We start from the raw sequence: 5,221 nt of genomic DNA, 5'->3' as shown, positions 1-5,221 counted from the left end.
ATTTTATAACATATTTTATGATTTAATGGCAGTTTCAACAAAACCAACCCTTTGGACTCTCTGGTAATAAAATACTGGATGACGATACCTCTAGATAGTAACCAAGCAACTATTGATCTGAGCAGTTTAGTGTCACTCACAAATGAAACTTTTATCTGTATTATGTACTACATCATTTTGATTAGAAACCTTAATTTATCATTACCAAATGCAGATTAAAATATTCCATAGTGGCCTCTGAATGGCCAATTGTGGCAGAAGATCATTATTGCAAAAATATTAATTTTCTCGTCATTCCTTTGTGGACTGAAACATGTAAGATGGTATCAGTGCATTGCTTTGTGCATAATCACATGATTCACAAGAAGAAAGATGATTTCCAAAAATACCGTTGCTCCTCTCATAATTATTTTATTGGTTTCAAAATTTGTAGATAAGGAAGATCTTGCTTTGTCTACTTGGAAATACCCACTACTCCACCCACCAGATATGAATTAGCCCACTCGACCCCTTGAGCCAGCCCCACCATTCAAGAAAATCATGGTCGATCCAACTAAAACTTCCACTCTAAATTCCAATCTACCTATAGTAACATTTCAGCTTCTTGTTTATCTTGAATCAATGCTGTTTTGCTCTATGACTCTACTAAGTACATAGATGGGAGGGGTATGGAGGACTATGCTCCAGGTGCAGTTCTGTATGGCTCTATGACTCTAAGTATCTATCTACGTCTGTAAAATATTCAATTGTCATCACCTCTTGAGGAAGAGAATGCAGAAGACTCATGACTTGCTACCTGAGTAATAGGGAAAGCTTGAACAGGCTAGGACTTTATTCCCTGGAGCGCAGGAGAATGAGAGGAGAATTTAATAGAGCTATACAGAATTATGAGTGGAATAGACAGGGTAAATGCAAGCAGGCTTTTTCCACTGAGACTGGTGAAACTAAAACCAGAGTTCATGGGTTAAAGGTGATAAGCGAAATGTTTAAGGGGAACATGACAGGGAACATCTTCACTCAGGGGGTGGTAAGAGTGTGGAATGGGCTGCCAGTGGAAGTGTGGGATGTGGGTTTGATATCAACATTTTAGAGAAATTTGGATAGGCACATGGATGGGAGGGAAATGGAGAGCTATGGTTCAGGTGCAGGTTGAAGGGACTAGATAGGTTAATAGTTTGCATGGACTAGATGGGCTGAAGGGCCTGTTTCTGTGCTGTAGTACTCTAGGACCCCGAGAGCCAAAATTTCACCTTCTGTTTCTTGCAGGAAACTCTTAGTTTTATGGTGACCCCTTGTTTAAGATTCTCCACAAGGGGAAATAACCTCATCACATCCATCACGACACCTTAGAAACGTGATTGTTACATTTACATCTACTTTAAATATCTTTATCCAAAACTGGATTCCAAATGGATTTCAATATGAGCATGCAACAACTTCTAGTACCTTTCCTACAGTTACCTTTTATTAAATTGGAACTACTGTAGGTCCCTTGAACCTAACCAAAAATGACATTCAAAATTGACCATGTCCATCTTCTTATCTATCTCATATGCTTCAATAAGGTCACACTTCAGAAATCTGTTCAAACATTTCACCGGCCTTTTTTATACTTCAGAGCCAAGGGACCAGGGTTTTCTCTGCATGCCTGAAGGTTTCTCCCCAATTCCTTAAGGATCAAAAACAGACATAGCACTCAAGTTGTCACCTGTGTAAAACATTGACAATGTGAACCTGTTAGTCTAAGATACACAGAAGTCTTGGGACATGCCTCCCATGTCATCTTTTCACAGGATATGTTGTTTATCTCAGCAGAACATGATCCTTAAGTTGGCATGGCAGGGTAGTAGTTAGCGCCACGCTTTACAGAAGCAGCTGTAATATCGGGGTTCAGTCCCTGCCACTATCAGTAAAGGGTTTGTGCATTTTTCCCATGACTGCGTGGCTTTCCTCTGGGCACTCTGGTTTCCGCCCACATTACAATAACACACAGTTAGGATTAGTGAGTTGTAGGCATGCTTTGTTGGCGCTGGAAGCATGACGAAACTTGCAGGCTTGCCCAACACAATCCTCACTGATTTGATTTGATGTAAATGACTCATTTCACTGTATGCCTCAATGTACATGTGACAAATAAAGCTAACCTTTATAAAAGCATTTTAAATTCTTCCCCTGTGAATAGCTGGAGCTGGTAGCTGCTCAGAATATTTTCTATTGTCTGTGCTTTCTCTCAGTTTCAAGTTAATATTGATATTCTCATCTCTTGTCTGATAGTTTTTTTACATTGAGGAATGGAAATAATTTTTATATTACAATGTATAGTCTCTAGAGTCATGTTCTAACAAATATCTCTTTTAACATTTCTTGCTATGCAGTCAGCTTATTTCTGTCTGATCTATAATTGCCGTCCCCATCTCTCTGTGATACTTAGTGAGATTTACAGTCTTCTGTATTTCTCACGCAAATTGCTGGAAGAACTCAACAGGTCAGGCAGCATCTATGGAGAGGAATGTCGACGTTCTGAGCCTTTTCTCTGCACTTTTAATTGATACGTTGTTATACTTGCCTAGCTTGAGCTTCCTTATCTCAGACGTATATCTGTCTTAAGATACTGGAAATCCTGAGTAACACACACAGAATGCTGCAGGAAGGCCATGCTTGATGTTTAAGGCCAAGAACTGACTGTTTAATTTCCACCATACACGCAGACTGACCTGCTGTGTTCCACCAGCATTTTATGTGTGTTGTAGTGTGTGTTGTATTAATCTTCAAATCCAAGTCAGAATCAGAATCAGGTTTATTATCATTGACATCAATCGAGAAATTTGTTGTTTTATGGCAGCAGTACAGTTGAAGACATAAAAATTACTGTAAGTTACAATAACAAGTAAAAAAAATAAATAGTGCAATAGAGGAATAGTGAGATAGTGTTCATGGGTTCACGGACCATTCAGAAATCTGATAGCAGAGAGGAAGAAGCTGTTCTTAAAACACTGAGTGTGTGTCTTCAGACTCCTGTACCTCCTCCCTGACTGTAGTAATGAGAAGAGGAACTTTGCTTTTGTAAGTGTTAGTCTGTCTTCTGCTTAAATATTGTTAAATATCTTGCTTAAGTTCATTTAGGTTTTCCCTCATGTTCAGTTGGGTTCCAAACCAGGTCTTAATCCTTTTGTGATCAGTCTCTCCATTGCTCCATCACGACCTCTTCATTAACATCAGACATCCCACCTCTCTCGGAAGTTCCGGGAGTCTCCCGCATATTTGATAGTGGCGCCCTGATGCCCGCAAATTATATACAATATCCTGGAATTCGATTTTTGAGAGCGAGCAAGCAAGAGAGCGTAAGAATGAGAGAGAGAGAGAGAGAGCAAGAGAGAGCGTGAGAGAAAGCAAGAGAGAGCGCGCAAGAGAGAGCTAGAGAGCGGGTGAGAGAGAGAGAGCAAGAGAGAGCACAAGAGAGCACACGAGTGCAAGAGAGAGCGAGAGGGAACGAGAGCAAGAGAGAGCACGAAAGCACGAGAGAGAGAGCAAGCACGAGAGAAAGAGAGAGAGAGAGAGCACCATGGCAGTGTGTTCCAAAAAAAAGAAAATATAAAACGTACTTCACCCCAGACTACACTAAAGTGTACCCCTGCCTAATAGGGGTCAAAAATAATGACAGTGTTGCTCTCTGCACTGTTTTCAACAGTGACTTTTTTATTGCTCATGGTGGGTTAAGACTGTAAAAGACGTGTTGAGGTGAGTTTAACAGGTGTCATTCGCTCATTAGCATAGCTAACGTTATTTAAACTAGCTGGCTGGCTGCTAAGGAGCTCTTCTATTGCAGGCATCCCACCTCTCCTGGAAGTTCCAGGAGTCTCCCACAAATTGATAGTGCTACTTCCCTGAAGTGAGTTTTTGCAGGGTGGGATGTCTGCAACATGGACACAAAGGCCACTTTTTCCAATCTTCTACCTATATTAAGATGGGAAATCAGATTAATTCCTGTTGAAATTTCTGGCCCCTATATCTCCTAAAATTAAAATTAAAGCATTGCCAAATATCAAAAAAAAACTCTGCATGTCTCCATGTTAGCACTCTCCAGAAATACTGCCTGATCTTTTGGTCTTTTCACCATTTGCTTCTTTAAGATTTAGAATTAACCATTGTACCTATCTGACATAGTTCCAACATGTTCTTCAGATATTTTTACATTCTCTTTCTCCTTCTACAGTATCTGTTAACTGGAGAGCTCTAAAATTTATTTTGCAACCTTGGTTACAATTTTACCATCGATATTTACTTTGATCTCTTCACCATTCCCTCCCTCCCCCAATGAACAGTTATTGACCTGAAATGTTAACTCTGATTCCCTGCTGCCTGACCGGATAAGTATTTTGAGAAATTTTTGTTTTAATCTACCATTTTTAAAAAAATTCATTTTCTGTTTATGGTGATGTTCTATACTTCGGAGGAGAGGCAATAGAACTCTGTTGCTAGATATAATCATTACATGGAACTTTTATAGTACAAACAGTATTTCCCATTTGTCATTCCAAGGCTGAAGGTTATTTATGCCTTACATTATTGATAAAGTACACTAAAGCAACAATACATTAGATTAGATTAGATTATGAGGACATGCAGTCCTCTTTTATTGTCATTTAGTAATGCCTGCATTAAGAAATGATACAATATTCCTCCGGTGTGATATCACAAAACACAGGACAGACCAAGACTGAAAAACTAACAAAAACCACATAATTATAACATATAGTTACAACAGTGCAAGCAATACCATAACTTGATGAAGAGGCTGTGAGCACAGCAAAAAAGTTCAAAGTCTCTCGAAAGTCCCACATCTCACGCAAACGGGAGAAGGAAAAAAACTCTCCCTGCCATGCCCGACCACAGTCCGACTCTGAGTTGTCCGAAAACTTCGAGCTCCAACCAGCCCTCCGACACCGAGCACCATCTCTGCCGAACTCTTTGACCGCAGCCCCGGTCGCCAGCAGCAGGCAAAGCGGAGGATTTTGGGGCCTTCCCTCCGGAGATTCTCGATCACACAGTAGCAGCGGCAGCGAACTGGGCATTTCAGAAGTTACTCCAGATGTTCCTCCATGCTCTCACAGCTGTCTCCATCAAATCAGAATCGTGCACAGCCCCTATTTAACAGATACGATATCATTTCACCGGAGAGGCTACGCGCACTGCGTCGCGCCGCCATCTTCTCCTCCCTCCT

The sequence above is a fragment of the Mobula hypostoma genome, chromosome 3, assembly GCF_963921235.1.
Source record: "Mobula hypostoma chromosome 3, sMobHyp1.1, whole genome shotgun sequence".
In the NCBI taxonomy this organism is placed as follows: Eukaryota; Metazoa; Chordata; class Chondrichthyes; order Myliobatiformes; family Myliobatidae; genus Mobula; species Mobula hypostoma.
Note: the sequence above shows the minus strand (reverse complement) of the source record.